The 18,327-nt window shown below is 36.7% G+C and overlaps 1 protein-coding gene across 2 annotated transcripts in view; it reads right to left on the reverse strand.

Annotated features, from left to right (window-relative positions):
* Positions 1 to 18,327, reverse strand: part of LSAMP (limbic system associated membrane protein) — a 637,805-nt gene that overhangs the window by 587,793 nt on the left and 31,685 nt on the right. The gene's annotated exons all lie outside the window — the stretch shown is intronic.

An 18,327-nucleotide genomic window follows, 5' to 3' on the forward strand; every position in this document is an offset into this window, starting at 1 on the left:
TAATTTGTTTACATGTATACCAATGAATAAATTTTCATTATAAAATGTTATTACCTCCAAATACCCATAATTATTTGTAAAAGTATTAATATGTGCTTATGTAAATAATCATGAAATTATAAAAACATACAGTTTCACTCTGGCTAGTGTAGCTCAGTGGATTGAGCACTGGCCTCAGAGCCAAAGGATTGAGGTTTGATTCCCAGTCAGGGCACATGCCTGGTTTGCCTGCCATGTCTCCAATAGGGCATGTGCAAGAGGCAACCACATGTCAGGAAAAGTAAAAATAAGGACTGGAGAACTATCATTGCATGAATAATAACAATAGGACCAGCCAGATGCATTAACAAAGGGAATATTCGCCCACTATAGGAGCACCTAAATATATAAAGAAAATCTTGTAGGACTTTAAGAAAGAGGTTGACAGCATTACAGCCATGGTAGGGGATTTGAACATCTCAATGTCGACAGTGGATAGATCTTCCAAACAAAAACTCAACAAGGATTTTGCAGCATTAAATGATGCACTAAATCAAATGGCTTAATTGATATTTACAGAACATTTCACCTCAAAGAAGCAAAATATATATTCCTCTCAAATACACACCCATCATTTTCAAATATAGACCACATGGTAAGACACAGAACAACTCTTAACAAATTCAAGAAAATTGAAATCATATCAGTCATCTTCTCAGATCACAATGTCTTGAAACTAGAAACCAACCTCAAGAAAAAGAGTCAAAAACATTCAAATACATGGGGGCTGAATAACATGTTATCAAATACTGAATGGGTTAACCATGATTCAAGGAAGAAATCAAAAAGTATTGGGAAACAAATGAAAATGATCACACAAGAACACAAAACATATGGGACACAGTGAAGGCCATCCTGAGAGGGAAATTCATAGCATCACAGGCCTACCTAAATAAGACAGAAAAAAATCACAAGCCACCTAATTCTACATCTAAAAGAACTAGAGCAACAATAACAAAAAGAAAACCCAAAGTGAGTAGAAGATGGACAGAATCAAGATCAGAGCAAAACTGAATGACATAGAGATAAATAAATAAATAAATAAATAAATAAATAAATAACTATTTAAAGGATCAAAGGATCTAGGAGCTTGTTCTTTGGAAGGATCCAAAAGAAACAAAATCAGTAAGCCTTTAACCAGTCTCATCAAGAAAAAAAGACAGACCCAAATAAATAAAATCAGAAATAAAAAGGAAGTAACAAATGATACCACAGAAATATGAAGGGTTGTAAGAATAACTACATAATTATTCATATACTATGAATAACTATATGCCAAAAAATTTGACACCCTGAGTGACATAGACAAATTTAGAGAAACATATAATCTTTCAAAACTTAATCGGGAAGAAGCAAAAAAATGTGAATAGACTTATAACAACTAGTGAAGTTGAAACAATAATCAAAAAACTCCCAACACACAAAAGCCCTGGTCTGGACAGTTTCCCAAGTGAATTTTACCAAACATTAAAAAAGAGCTAACAGTTATCCTTCTCAAAACATTACAAAAAATTCTAGAAGAGGGAAGACTCCTGAACTCTTTTTATGAGGCCACTAAATCATAATCTCAAAATCAGGTAAGGACACAATGAAGAAAGACAAGTACAGGCCAATATCTCTGATGAACAAAGATGCTAACATCTTCAACAAAATATGAGCAAACTGGATCCAGCAACACATTGGATATGTTCGACAAAGGTCATACACCATGATCAAGTGGGATTTACTCTAGGGATGCAAGGATGGTACAATATTCACAAATCAATAAACATAGTACATTACATAAACAAAATAAAAACAAAAATCTTCTGATCATATCAGTAGATACAGAAAAGGCATTTAATAAAATCCAATATCCATTTATGATAAAACACTCAGCAGAGTGGGAATAGAGGGAGCATACCTCAACATAATAAAGGCCATATATGAAAAACCACCTGCCAACATCATAGTCAAAATGCAAACACTACAAGGTGTTCCCTTAAGATCAGGAACAAGGTAAGGGTGTATACTTTCACCACTCCCATTCAACATAATACTGGAAGTTTTAGCCACAACAATCAACAAAAAGAAGTAAAAGGCATATAAATTGAAAAGGAGGAAGTAAGACTGTCATTATTTGCAGATGACATGATAGTGTACCCTATAGGATCCACCAAAAAAGTACTCAATCTAATAGGTGAATTCAGCAAAGTAGCAGAATACAAAGTCAATATTCAGAGATCAATAGCATTATTGTACACCCATAATGAACTATAGAAAGAAAAAGCAAAAAAATCCCCTTTACTATAGCAACAAAAAATAAAGTACCTAGAAATAAATTTAACCAAAGACGTAAAAGACCTGTGCTTAGAATACTGTAGGACACTGAATAATAAAGTTGAGGAAGATACAAATAAATGGAAGTATATACTGTGTTCATAGATTGGAAGAATTAACATCATTAAAATGTTCATACTACCCAAAGAAATCTACAGATTCAACACAATATACCAATGGCATATTTCACAGATCTAGAACAAATATTCCAAAAAGTTATATGGAAGCAACAAAGGCCCTGAATAGCCTCAGGAATTCTTTCTTGAGAAAGAATAACAAAGTTGGAGGTATCACAATGCCTGATATAAAACTATACTACAAGGCTGCTGTAATTAAAACAGTCTGGTACTGGCATAAAAACAGACACACAGATCAATGGAACAAAATTGAGAGCCCAGAAATAAACCCATTGTCTCTATAGTCAAATAATATTTGACAAAGAAAGATCTCAAAATAGATAAAAGACTAAATATGAGTCATGAAACCATAAAAATCCTAATAGAAAACAGTAAAATTTCAGCTATCTCACAGAGCAATATTCTTGCTGATATATCTCCTGATGCACAGAAAATAAAGGAAAAACAAACAAATGGGACTACATCAAATTAAAAAGCTTCTGCACAACCAAATAACCCATGATCAAAATGGAAAGGGAGCCCACTGTATAGGAGAACATATTTGCCAATGATACATCAAACAAGGGTTTGATCTCCAAAATATATAAAGAACTCATGTGATTCAACCAGGACAAATAATCCAATTAAAAATGGGCAAAGGACATGGATAGAGACTTCTCCAAGGAGGACATACGCATGGCCCATAGACATGTGAACAATGCTTAACATCACTAGCCATCAGAGAGATGTAAATTAAAACCACAATGAGATACCACTTCACACCTGCCAAAATGACTATCGTTAATAAATCAGAAAACGACAAATGCTGGGAAAGATGTCGAGTAAAGGGAACCCTAGTGAATTGTTGGTGGGAATGCAGAATGGTACAGCCACTCTGGAAAACAGTATGGAATTTCCTCAAAAATTAAAAATGGAACTGCCTGTTGACCCAGTGATTCCGCTGCTGGGAATATACCCTAACAATCCCAAAACACCAAATCAAAATAATTTATGTGCCCCTATATTCATAGCAGCACTATTTACAGTAGCCAAGATTTGTAAACAGCCCAAGTTCCCATTAGTAGATGAGTGGATCAAAAAACTGTGGTACATTTACACAAATGAAATACTATTCAACATATAAAAGAAGGAATCCCTCCCCTTATGACAGCATGGATGGAACTGGAGACTATTATACTAAGTGAAATAAGCCAATAAATGAAAGAAAAATACCACATAAGAGAAATCTTATAAGAGATTATAAGAGAAATCTAAACAACAAAATAAACTAATGAGAAAAGAGGACCAGAAGCATGGAATCATGGAACACACTGACAGCTGTACAAGGGAAGAAGGGAGATGGGGACTATTTGAAAGGTGAAGGGATTAGACAAAGAACATATGTGAAGGGACCATGGAAACGGACAATGGTATGGGTAGTGACTGTGGAAACGGAGGGGTGGGCAGGGTAGTCGGGGAGCAAAGGGGGGAAACTGGGCCAACTAAAACACCATAAACAACAAAACATTTAAAAAAAACAAAGGGAGTAAAAATTCTTTAAAAAGGAAATCTAAATCAAAATCAGCATCAGGGCAGCCACTCAGAGCTAGTGGCCTTGCTTCTGGGAGTGGCAGGATTGGTAAAGAAAACACTAAAGAATTGGAAATAATAAACAATAGATCTCTACTTACATATAAATCACTACAGATGTATTTAAACACCCAGATATGTACTCTTGAGTTTGCTTTTACAATTCATGTTTAGCAAACATTTATATATCCACCACTGATGCTAGCTTAATCTAGGAAATATTCTGTTTATTTGCAAAGCTATATAAAAAAGTATCCCTTGGTATAAATCTAATCAATCTACAACTTGGAGAGCATGTATTATTCAAGTCCACATTAATAAAAAGTCTAATCAAAATGATTCTGTGTGTTCTCAAAAATGTATGGGTTGAATACATATGGGTTTGTTAGTTTACATATTTTCTCAAGATTGGTACAGTGAATACCTGTCATATATGACTGATAAACTACATGAAATGTTTTATAATTTAAGTTTGGTTTAGAATAATTTATATTTAAAAATAAATTTAAGAAAAAAGTATTTTTCTCCCAAAGTTTTAATTTACAATTAAATAAATAAATATATGGTAAAAGAGTTCATTGTTTGAAATATTACTGTGGATTTTCAACAGCAAGACTGGATATGAATATTCTGTCTGTTTTATGATTATGCTGATTATTGACTTTTAGATTTGGTTTTTATAAAATAAAATTTAAGTATCTAGTTCGTATGACCTAATGATGAAAACTGGAATTCTACTTTTAATGTTTTGAATAATATTAATGTTTGCCTGCCCTGTTAGGGTTTCTAGTAAAGTAAAACTATGCCCAATTATTATTATGCTTAATTAACTTAATAGACTGTCATTGTAAAGCAGTTCTTGGTTCCTTGCATTGTGTCTTTCACCAAGCATATGAATAGCAAACATATGTGAAATTAATGGAGGGATATGTGGATAATGGGTGAATGAATAAAAATAAGTTGTATATTCAAAGGAAGGAATGCTATTATTATTACAATGCTTATGATGGTAATGATGGTGAACACAACTACTTTGTATTTCTACAGTTCACAAAAGAAATACCCTAATTTATTTGAATAAAAAATACATTTTTTTCCTTATCAGTCAACCTCAGACAGATCACATGATTCCAAGAAAGGGGACAAAATTTTCTTTATTTGGTTAAAAATTACAAGCCATACTCAGAATTTACAGGAGAAATAAAAATCATACCTTTTCCTAGAAATTTTCTACTTCTTGTCTTGTATATCCTATCAAATACATGGCAACTCTGTTTCTCTCCCTTTGGATGTTTCATTTTCTAGTATCCGAGGTTGGTGCAAATGTAACTCAGGACTGTAGATATGTTAACATTGAACAAAAAATGACATTGAAAAAGATGAATCAGTAGGAAATGGTAATATAAAAAGCACCAAATCATTGTGTTCAGAAGCCAGAGATTTTATTCAAATTGACATATCTATGGGACACATAGTAAAAGTAATGTTTTTACTTCCTAGATGTAGGCAGATCAAAAAGACTCAAAGAGGAACAAGTATAGATGAGTGGTGAGGACCACAATATTTCTGTGAGGAGGAGGTCAGAATAATTTACCAGTCTTAACAACAGAGCTGTCTGGGTTGCAGTTTGGGGGTGTCTTGTATCCTATTATATTACACTATCAAAATTGCAGAAATTGCAGATGATATGCCATTACCTCCTAGACAGACAAGCTACTAAATTATTTGTATGGGGAAGATGAGCCATTTACTTATCTTCCTGATATGAATAGGAGATAGGTGGGGACTGTCTGGAAGACAGACAGTGGTGGGGATTGCTCTGTCTGGGTTGCAAAAATGCCACTCTTTGAGATGTTGTATTTGACACGCTGATAGAAACATGTGAGCAATTTAAAAGGTTTCCAATATGATAAATAATTGGAGAGGTGGTTGCACCTTGACTTCAAATGAGCAAGTCAACAATCCATTGAAATGAGCATGTTTTATAATCAACAAGAGCACTAAGTATAAAACAAGACTTTTTAAAATGACTCTCAAATATTTAGATCTATAAGGCTCATTAGAGTTGATATAGAGTAATCCTCTTGTCCCCTCGACTGAAGGTACTGAATCCACAGATGATGAGAAGTGCACAAGATCATGCATTTAGCCATTAACTGAGAAGGAATGGAATCTATCCTCCCAATATGTTGGTAAGGTTGCATATGTGAAACAGAGTGGGGAGAACAGAAAAAAACAACAACTTGCATGAACTAGAAACAATCAAAACTGAGTTTATTATTGGTGTCTGAGCCTATTGGATTCTGAGGCAAAAACTTTACCAGATTCTGAATTTTCACTATTCATTTTACTGTAAATCCAAATAGTGTAATTTTCTCATGGTAGTTCAAGTTTTGTATCTTTTATAGACCTAGTTAAAATCTGCAAGTGTGGTAGGTGGTTAGACAGACATGAACAGAGCAAAAACAACAGATCAGGTATAGAAGGTCACCAGGGCAGAAAGCCCTGGCTGTCCTAGCAATGGGCAAAACTGGGCAAACAAGGATGTCACCCCCAGAGTTAACCTTTCCTCCTCTACCATATAAAGCTGGCCATGGGGTTTAGATCCCTGACCATTCATATTGCTGGTAATGGGGGTCAGATCCTCCCCTGACCTTTCCTCCCCTGGCATGCAGGTTAGACCCCTTTAGAGAGAAAATGAATAAAGGGCCCAGAGCACAGCTCTTAAGCGTTAAGCCCTCAGGACAATGAGGTTCTGATCCACATCAAATGCATCTAAGGCCTCAGTTGCATTTTAGCTCCAGGACCAGAAAAACAGCAAAACCAGACAAATAATGTCATGGCTGACATTAGGACCAGCTGCATTGATTAATGACCCACTCTGCTGTGGCGTCTACCAATCAGTAGAGACCATGAACCTAAAAGGACACACCTGGAAAGCCAAAGAATATTTTACTGGGATTCTCCCCTGAGGCCTCCAGATAAATACACTGAAGAACAAGACCCAGCAGTGCTCTCTCTCTCTCAAGCACACCCTTGCCTTTCCTCAGGAACAGGTCCCTTGCCTCCACTTTCTTTTCATTTCCAAGGGCCCTTCTTTTGCCTCTGTAACTTTTTTCCTGAGCCCATTTCTTCTACAGCTCATGGCTCACTTTTTCTACCTCTGGGTGACTATCTAGATAAACTCTCTCTTCTTGCTTGAGTCTTGGCTCTAAAATCTTTCTTAACCAGAACTCCAGTACTGAGGATGCTGAACCAATGTTCAGTGTTATTCCACCAGTCTAACACATGGTGCTATTTTCGGCACCAACAAAAGTATGTATCTGCCTAAAAAAATGAAAAGTCAATGAAAAACCATACTAGCCAAAGTCCTTTGCTACTTGGAATAATTATTCAAGGTTTGGGAGACTCTGGGGATTTATTACATAAAGCAATATATGCCACAAAAACTAATGCTGGATAAATTAACATACAAAAAGATGTATCCAAAAAGCCAACTCCTTCTATGCCTGGGAAATCACACTCTCAGTATAGGTTAAAACTTATAATATAAAGTATAACCAAGAATCAAAGAAATGGCATCAAAGTGTTCCTATCTTTAAATTCTTGGAGGCATGTCTCTCTTTCAGGAAATATGGTTTTATTATGAATCCTTTTTAGGAAGGGCTATTTCCTTCTTGATTGTGCTTCACTGAACCTACTCTACTACTCTGCTAGCATACATTTGCTTCCTGACTTTTCTAATTTGTATTGATATTTAAATCAAATAATTCTACTTCAACTTCCCATTTATCTGCATCTTCTTCTCATTCTTTCTTTTTTTTTTTTAGAAATTGCTCATTACTGCAGGAGAAAGAACAAATGGCAAATTTGAGAAGCACTCATATTTTTTCTCTAAAGGCCTACTCTTCCTGTTCTCTTTCCACTCTGCACACCCATAATAAAAAGCACAATTCAAATAAGTGGTCATTTTTTTTTGACAAATATTAGGGGCAGAATAAAGAAAAAAGCAGACAGATTAAGAGTAAATATTAGTGAAATCAGTTAAACATATAAATGTAAAAAGTAAAAGATGAATAGAGAGAGATAAAAAAAATGGTAAGGCCAAGGTAGAAGAAATTTCGGGGAAAAAAGAATACAGAGAAAGAGAAGAACAAGTGATGGCTCTTTTTAGTAATTCTTAAGCCACCTGTCTTAAATTCTTAAAGCATCTATGAAGCATGAAGAAAGTTTAAATTTCTTAAATTCAAATTTCAAGTTCTTTAGGAAGATTGATAAAAATAGCCAAGCCTATCTGTCTGCGAAGGGAACACACAGTACATTCTCATCAGTTCATCATCTATTCATGTATCCTTCTCTTTATTCATCTTCCATCTACTTGTCTATACCAGTGTATTATTTATGTAGGTGTCATTCTAGCTGTGCGTCCATCAAATATCTATGCAAAGCAGATACTGAGGGGAGACCATTTGAAACAAAGCAGAAATACCTTTGCTACTTGGTGCATAAATGTAAAGGAATTAAAATAAAAGTCAAATTTAAAAGACCTTTGTAGTAACTGATGACCCTTAGTGAAATCTCAGTACTGATTATCTTAAATCTTAATTAATATTATTCTCAGTGGTAGCAAGCCTTTTAGGAACTTCAATGCCATTTAGTTTTGTTGGGTTTTTTTATTTGTTTATTTTTATTTTCAGGAAGGTTCCAGCAAGATTATATTCCCTATCTTCAGGCTTTTGCAGTGGGTGCCTCAGTTATGAGAAAGATGTAAGTATAACCTGAGGGTTTGCACAAAGGCAACTGGTGACTATGGAGGGAAGCTTGGGTGCATTCAACCTTAGGAATATTGTTGTTTATTGTTCATGTAGCACTCTTCATGACTGCAGTGCGTGATTTTTATGCCTGATTTGCCCTGTCAGGTAAAATGATGAATTTGCATGCTAGGATCTGTAAATTGAGCACAACAGAAGCAATCCACAGTCCAGTGCCTACTAACCCAACTTCCCTTGTGGCTACTTATGTTATTTGTTCTAATTCCAGGTTCAACTATCATTCTGCAGTGGCACCCATTCTAGTAACACTCTGTCAAGTCAGAAGCATCTAGAAGCATCTTGTCTAGAAGCATCTAAACAAGCTTTGTTACATTTTGTGTAGTATTTAAACATACTATTATATAAACTCTGGTGGATAAAAAGGTAAACATCAGAGCCTGATATAAATTTATTGGGTAGTAGCTTTTGAGGTAACCATCAAACCAGAATATTTGTCATAACACTTCTTATGCACTAATTAGAGACAAATCATGGAGAAATCTTAATGAAACAGAAATTCTATTAACATTTTCCTTTTTTACAATATCTGTCATTTAAATGTTAAGTAATAAGTATATTATTTATAATTGAAAAATGTAATTTATATAAAATGTTACACTTGTAAAGTGGCAAAAGTTAGTGTAAATAAGTAAATGGATGAGTGAGACATCTATCCAATACTATTTGTTCTTCGAGTATAGAAAGAATGTTTGTTTTCTTCTTTGGAGAAATTTGCTAAATTAGGGAATTTATTTGAAATGGGCAAATCTATAGTGTGCAACAGCAAAAATAAAATCTGAATGGAAAAGGATATTTGGCATCCTTCCTTTTGTGGCACTTTATATTGAGGAGAAGCAGTGGGCATTAAATTCAGTTGTCTTGCCTAGGAATTTCATCACACCTGATTGACTAGTACAAACATTACATTTATGTTCAACACACTGAGAAACATCATATCTTAACTATAGGCATGGTCAAAATAGGCGTGTAATCCTTGTAGCCACCATGTGTGATAGATATTATTTTCTCCATTTGATGGGCTCAGAGAGGTTGGACAGACTGCACACGGTCTCACAGCCAGTTAAATGGCTGCATCTATCTGACTCCCAGGTCAATGGTCTTTCAGTCACACCATGAGCATAATAACTGCATAAAAGCATAACAACTGGCACTTGGCTTACTGATTTTTAGACACAATGACTATGAAGTGTAAATCCTTTGCTGTAGTTGTAAATAGAGTCTTTCTCAGGGACAATTCCTCATTAAGTATGTGGTCCAGTACCTACCCAGAAAGACTGTAGTCAGGAGACATACTTTCTATTCCCAGGACTGCTGCTGAGTCATTGTGCAAAAATGGAAAAAGCACTTTGCCTTTCTTCCACATCAGTTTCCCCATCTGTACAGCTGAGATCATATTTGCCTTGTAGTTACCTAGGAGGGATGTTGGGAGCTCTAATGAGTTACCATGTGTAAAGCTCTTCAAGTTTCTTAGATGACAGATGCTTTTAAGTACAAAGCTTTATGTTATCATTGGCATTGTTACGAGACACAGTAAGAGCTTAACCACCAGCTGTTTGTTTAAGCACTTTCCCTCCGGACACCTCTAGCACAATGGAAGACAGGTGTAGACAAAGCATAGGTTTTTAGGCCAAATTTGGTGCAAAGGCACTTTAAAGTGACCTCAGTGATCTTTCTCTTTAGTCATGAGGAATATCTCAGAGAGATAAAATGCCTCTTTATGTAGGCTTTTGTGGGGGGGGGATCCATGCTAAAGAGCCCATTTGCATGCTGCAGTCTATACTTTTCACTCATCACATCTCCCTTTTACGAATGAAAGTAAAAGTCATCCGATCCTATGTACACCTATGGGAAACTGCCCTGGTAACCTTAAGAAGTAAAAGCAACAGGTGGAATCAGCCCCTTCCATTCTATCCTTTACAAATAGCACTAATTAAGACTGGAAGAATGAGCAATAGATCCATTGTCATGCTGATGCCTTTGCAGGCGATTCTCCTTCCATCATTTAATTACTCCATACTAATGTATAAATACAGGGAGACAATCAAAGATAAGGAAGGTAGAGGAGCTGTGCTTATTATGTTAATTATTAATTACTAGGAATTTTCAACAGTGGGACATTAACCGCTTGACCTTTTAAAAAGTAATAAATACCAGACATATGTTAATTAAGAAGCTGTAAATTCTTTGGAAGAGCTGAATAGAAGGAGAAAGTCACTTTATTTACAGACTATACTAAATGTAAGAGTTATTGGTGCACTTACAGCCAGCTCTTCCAGTACATATCTGTTCAGATTACTAACCCTGGCTTCTCACAGAGACTGGCACCAGGGTAAAGAGCTTGGATTCTCTAAGCAGCCTTCTTCAAAAACAGTCTCTTTAGTGGCCCTCAGGCAAATCTCACTTTCCACTCATTCCTGAGTTTTCATTATGAGGACACTGTTTTCATCACATTAAGAAAATTTCCTCTGCTTCTGTTGCTAACTCTCCATATAGCAACTTAATCACAATTCTAGATAATAGGATTGCTAACATTCTTAATAGACCGTTGTGTTGAATAGAAGAACAGAATTGCTTTTGTAAGACCCTTGATTCTTGGCCCCCACCAAAGGAGGCTTAGTTAAATATTGAAGTGTGGAGAGGAGCTCATAAAAGGAAATTTCACATAAAGACCTCCAGTGTCATGTTATTCCAGTGGACTCTGGTGAAGCTGATGGACACTGCAGAGCAGAAGGATTAATGTTAGAGGAAGCTCTTTCAACCTTCCTCCATTACCTGCTGGAATTCACCTCTAAAAGTTTCTGCTGGTTTATAAAATCTTTGTAGGATTATGAAATTAGCCTTCTTTTTTATGATCTTGGCACAAACTTCCTTTGCTTTCTTCTATTTCTAGCTTCTATTTTGAAACACCCTCCTTAACGGCTTTTCAGACCAAAACTGTTCATAGCAAAATTCAGGTCACAGCAAAATGACACGTGACCAGACAAGTACACAATGGTTGTCATTTGGTCCATCAGGCGAATACTGTGCCAACTCCCTATCCAGGTCAGCTCTCCGCTCTTCACTCTCCACCGCAAGCTGGGAAAACCCTGCAGGAGAGGTGGGGTTTTCTCAAGCCTTTCCTTCTGTGGTCTAACTCCGAGCATGAGCAGCAAATCTTTTTACTTTAACTATCTCAGTTCATCATAGGACCTACCTTCTTGGGGCCCCTTCCCAGATAGCAGCTCTATCTCTCCGGGTCTGTCAAGTTAAATGGCCGAGACTGTTATTACCAGGGCATCTGTTCTCCTGGAAATTTTCCCATGGAAGAACTTGGGTGGACACAAGTAGAAGTCCTGATTTTTCATATGATTACACTACCCAACAGCCAGAATGGAAATGAAAACATGAAATGAACAGGGAGACAAGGTGATAGATTATGTTTAGTTAAAGAGATAAACTCTCTAGGAAAAGTCACAGAGGGGTCTCTTGGCTTTGCTTGCTGGGAACACCCTTAGGACATGCGATTCTAATATTTCAGGATCCCACATTAAGGGTATTGCAAATATGTGCCTTACTGATGACTGTTTCTGCCTCTGTGGTAATTCACTTGAACTCTCTCCCTCCATTATTGGAAATGTTTTGAGAAACCAAGGAACTGTCTCAATGAGAAACAGGTTTTTAATGAGAATATAATCCAGTGCTGGGCAAGAATTAAAAAAGCATGACAGTAAGTTCCTAGTTTAGTAGCATGTATAGAAGTCACTAACTACTTAAAATGTTTATAATCTATTCTGAGGCCACACAATTTAACATAGTTCTACTTTTATTTCTCCTCACCTTATACACATAATCCATTAAGCTGTTTTATAGAGGCTAAACATGAAAGATAGTGGTACTATAATACTTCTTAACCTGTCATAAAGACCACAATATCTTATCAAAAATAAAGAACCAAATTCGAATTTCCATTCTTTAACATGTATGATAATAAAGAATAAATCAAGGGAAAAATCACCAGTTACATCACAATCTGGGCTTGGGTCCAAAGAAGCAGTCACACTCTCAAGAATCTAAGGAAAAAGTAGTTTCATTGTATATTAAAAAGTTATTTTTAATTTCAAAGAAAGCATAGGAAAATTCAATGTTTAATATTTTTAGTCTTGTTTGAGATATAATTGACATATAACTTACATTATTATCTAACATTGTTATGAGAAGATAACTTTCTAAATATTACAGAAAATGAGATAACCCTAAGAATCAAAGAAAAATGAAGTCCTTTAATATTTTCAATGAGATGGAACAAAGCCAGTGTGGAAGGAAAGGGGCCACATACCAAACCTGAGAAGCTCAAGGCAGGCCTATGTAGTGGCCTAAGAAACTGAGAGGCCTGAAGTAACCACACAGGACGGGTTGAAATTAAAACTTACTAACTACAAAGCAGTTCACGATGGTGGTTAGCCAAGTCCTATGCCAGTATTTTTCCCTAAAAAGGGTTAATCTTTGCCTTAACTGGGCCTGTCTGTCATGTTTTTACATCTGTGATAACACACCTCTGGATGTCTTCTGGATCCTTCAAAGTATAGGCAGGACACCAGAGGAGACCACAGATCCCCTCACTGTCATTGTTATGATGTTAATTGTTAACTGTTAGCTATTCTATAACTACCTAGTAAACAGTATGTGTCTATCTCTTATCCAATCTGAGTGCCCCACCCACTTTGCTTTCTCCTGCCTCCCTAATCGATCATCAACTTATGTAATCCCTTACTCGTCCCCTTTTGATTGTAATGAATAAAATAAGGTGCTAAACTGCCATTCTCTGGAGCACTTTTCAGTTCCTTGAGATTTTGCTTTCCAGCCATTGTCATCAGTTTGGCTCAAAGAAACTCACCAAAAATTCTCTAAAGGTTCAAGTGTTTCTTATCTTGACACTGGGAACAAATGTCAGTTGCAGGTACTTAATAAAGTGTTGCTGAGAAAGTAGAAATTTAGTCCTTGAAATTAATACACATTTTTTTCCATGTAACACATAGGAAAAGTTGAAGTAGCTGAATTCTCAGGGGGGGTTTATCATTAGCACGTAACTATAGCAGTTATTCTCAAAATGTGGTTGGTTCCCTGGACCAGCTGCTGAGGGTTCGTCTGGGAACTTATGAGAAATGCAAATTATTGGGCTCCACCCAGAGTTACTGAATCAGAAACACTGGTGATGTGGCCCAGCAAGCTGTGCTTTTAACACAAGCAGGTGATTCTGATGTGGGCTGAAGTCTGGGAATCATTGATCTGTAGTGATTCAGTTACCCTAGAGCTATCCTACTATAGCCATTAATCACTAAAAAAAAAAAAAAATCCTCAAATTAGTCATGCTTTTTTGTGGGGAAAACATACTTTAAAGGAACACTTCCTCATTTATGTTGTGTGAGGCAATGTTGTATTCTTTACAGATATTTTCTATAATCCTTAAAATATTTACACAAGAACTTCAAATGTCCTTCCCATGTGTTCATGTGCCCTCTACATGCTTGTGATGAAGTATAGAGAGGTTTAACCTGCTTGTTTATAAATTAAACATTCGCTGAACCAAATAATTCAGTCCTCATGACACAGGTCACTGAACTTTAAATTGGGTCAGGCCCAGTATTCTGCACTTTCTCCTCCCTGCTTCCCATATCCATGTAGCAAGCAGAGGCCACTCTGCACCAAAGAGCACTGGCACAAATTATCCACAGAAAAAGGCTCAGACTTCAACTATGATTCAGAGCATGCTGGGTAAGTAAAATATGGAGGAAAAATTGAAGAGAAAGAATGTCCGATGAAAGAGGAAAGGCCTTAGTAAGAAACACATGGTTTCTGTCAGTCTGTGGAAAGCACAGGAAAGCTTTTTGAAAAGTCACTTGCTAATCTCACAGAAAGTAAAAAATAAAATAAAAACCCAGAGGAAACTGGTTTTGAAAATTAGTCCTTTTTGTCTCCTTTATAGTACATGCATGTCTCTAATATTTAATCAATTTTAAGGAAATGGTAAAGAAAGTAAGTAGGGAAGGGGGCTGGGGTATAAAAATGTCCAATTAAGGAGTGTACATTATTTTTTTAAGAACTTTTTAAAACAGGCTCTTGTATACTGTTAGCTCATCATGCCAATCTTTATTTTGGGGAATGTATGGTTTTGGGGGGATGAATTTTATACCTCATCTGAAAACAGCTATCACTGTTAAATATGGGCATAAAGAAAGCAAAAATGGCAGAAGTATTCATTACAGGGGGAAAAAAAGCCAGTAGAATTCTTTTTTTTTCTCTAAAAAACCCCCTACTCCTTCAGTGGTAGATTTCTCATAATAACCTGTCCTGCAGAACAGTGGATTTCAATTATCTGCAGTTTATTGCACAAGTTCTTCAGTATATCACAATGCTGCCTGGACTGTGCCTATCAGCTAGTTTATTAATTAATTGATTAATGTAGTCATTCATTCATCAGACATGTAATAAAAAACATGGGTCTGGCCTCAAAGATCTAACAACAATTTGGAGCAGACAGCAATCATCCAACCTTACATTCTTCTTATCTCAGTGGGAATTGTATTTCAGGTAAAACTCATTTAATTCCCAAGAAAGCCTAACCAGAGACTCTTTAGTGTGCCTCTAGGTTCTAGAAGGAACGGAAGTCTGGAAGGAATTAAACTAGTATTGTTGAATATACTTTCTATTGGCTCATGGAACTTAGTGAGTTTCGTTCTGTGGTCTGCTGCAATTACTATGCTCAACTACTTGCATTTGCACTGCCATTTAATTCCCACAATTATCCTCAACAGTAGTGATGAAGTGTTCTCAATTGCCCATTTCTTACCCTCATTTTGTCTTTTCCTAACCAAACTTTAGTTAAGCTTCTCTACTTCCTACAGGCCCCTGAACTCAGTTTATGCCCAAGACTGAGCAAGCACCAAAAAAACAAGCCACACCCCCTTGTCAGTTTCTCCTGGGAATTGGTTGACCATAGACAAACCTTCTCGCAAACCCCAAGGACAATTTCCCCTTGCCTGACCAGCTTCTCCTCCAAAGATTCTGCTTCTTTCCACTTGCCCATCATGTACCCTATAAAAGAAAACCTTTATCTGTTTGATTTTGAGACACTTGCAGATCTCTGAGATCAGATTGTTCTTATTGCAACAGTCTTGCTTTCTAATTAAAGTTTCTCCCTAGCTAAGTCCAAATGCATTTTATATGACAGTAGTTACTACAAACATTTCACAAATAAAGAAACTGAGACTCACAGAGGTGTCTTGAAGTAATGTGATAGTCATATGAGGTCATAAATGATAGAGTACAGAAAGATGTGTCCAAAAAATGGTTGTTGGACAAGGTACGAACAAGTATTTCCCACTTCACAGCAGTGCTGAGGAACAGCTACAGATACATCAGCCCAGCCGAACAGAAGCCACCAGACAATTAAATCTGCTATAACAAATGGTCAATGGGCTTGACACTAAAAAATAGATTTCTTAGTGCATTTCAATATGTGTTAAGAAAATGATCAGGGCAGTAAGTTGTTCTCTTTGGAACTGTGGCAGGAAGAGTTACCCAGGTTGTCTTGAGTTTCCTCTTCTATCTTGGAGAAAGAGCTAACATGCCCTCAAATTAGATATACAGGTGATTACTGAAGACTGGCATGATGAGGGCATTTGAAACTTCCCACAGGTAAAGTATAAACTCAAAGCATCAAAATAAAAAATAACAGTGCTTTACTCTCCATGCTTCATTGTAATGCTGCTGATGTCAAATTAACATAGGCCCTTGCAAAGAATGCAAATGAAAGACTGTGGAATATGTCAACAGGGCTTTGGGTGAAGGATAAGAGTGAGAAGTAGCTACAGGGGAAAGACAGGGGGCCTAGTGGGAGGTGGAGGTGAAAGGAGCAGGACTGAGCAAATGCAGTCTGTAAATTTTGTAAATTTTAAAATAAAATGTTTACTGGGATGCAAATACTTTCCTTAAAGCAGTGACATTCACAAAGGGTTCACTGTATATTCTTGCAATTCTAAGCACAGAAATCATACATAAATTTAAAGAAACAGTTATAATTCACTTGTGTTTTATTTCCACAGATTAAAACTTAACTTTATTCTGTGAAACCAAGGTACTATGGGAAATGGTTCTGGACCATTTGCCTGCAGTCGTAATTATTGAAATAAATGAGTCAACAAGCACTAATTGAGCACTTCTATGTGCCAGGGATTGTGCTGAGGCTGGGACCCCAAAGCCAGACAGGACAAGGTCTCAAGGAACTCATAATCTTGATCATTCTCTTCTCCTCTACTCCCAGTACTCTCTACACCAAGCCTCAGCACATTTTTGGACTTTTCTCCCTCTTAAAATCCATCTTGGGCTGGCCTTCACTACTTTTCCAGACTCACTTCCCTGGACTTTTCCAGGATTCAAGCCACATAACTGCTTGCTCTCTAAGTCATGCAGACCCCTGCCTAAGTGGGTGCCTACATGTGTTTTGCCCCAGGACTGGAAAAGGAGTGAGGCATTTTTATGTAGTTGTAGTGCCAGGTAACAGCTAAATAGGAGGATTTAAGGAAGCACCCAGATCAGAGCTGGAGGAAACTGAACACTAGGTCACTAGTTTGAGATACTACATTTGGAGGTAGAATGAGGTATGGAATCAAACTGGGGATAAGAAAACTGGATTAAAGAGACAATGTACCAAGGCAGGTGGTGGTGAATCTGCTCCAGTTTTTAGGGTGGAATACATGCTGACTTTAATACTTAGTGAGACCGGAAGAGAGCTGGTACACCTTCAGTTACACCCTTCTTCCTGCACACGTTTTTTTCCTCTTTGGGAAACTCCTGTCCTTTGCCTTTTGGTGAATAACTAGCCATCCTTTAAAGCTAGGACAAGCCCGCTCCTACATGAAGCTTTCCTTGGTTTCTTCTGGCTCACATAACACATGGTACTCTGTTACGGGTTTAGTCCATAGCTGTTTTGTGGTTTATCTACCTCCTGGGTTCCCTACTAAGTTGAAGGCATGTCCTTGATGACAGACATTTTTTGTCCTTTTTGTGTCCTCAGCAGTTAGAGTGTAGCTTAAAAATAAATAATATATATTGTAAAACAGAATCAAAGAAGTAGATTTGGAAGGGAGGGAGAAGGGGCAGTGAGGAAGGAAAGACAATGGTGGTAAGGGAAAGGCAAAACGAAGGAAGGGAGAAAAGGCAAAAAGAAAAGTGAATAATGGAAGAGTCTCTTTTTTTCTTCCTTCACTTAAATTTGGGAGCAGTCTTACAAGTATTTGCTTTTCTAGCTTTCGTTTTTTAAAATTCTATTTGTTCTAATCTCCCATATTTTTTCCACCACAAAAATAAGCACTTCTCAATTCTTGAAGTTCAAGAGGCAAAGATTTGGCTCAATGACAAACTCAGAGGAGAGACATCTTTATTCCTTTATCCTG

Source organism: Artibeus jamaicensis, unplaced genomic scaffold (genome assembly GCF_021234435.1).
Source record: "Artibeus jamaicensis isolate MK-2021 breed Jamaican fruit bat unplaced genomic scaffold, CSHL_Jam_final contig_3126, whole genome shotgun sequence".
Taxonomy (NCBI): domain Eukaryota; kingdom Metazoa; phylum Chordata; class Mammalia; order Chiroptera; family Phyllostomidae; genus Artibeus; species Artibeus jamaicensis.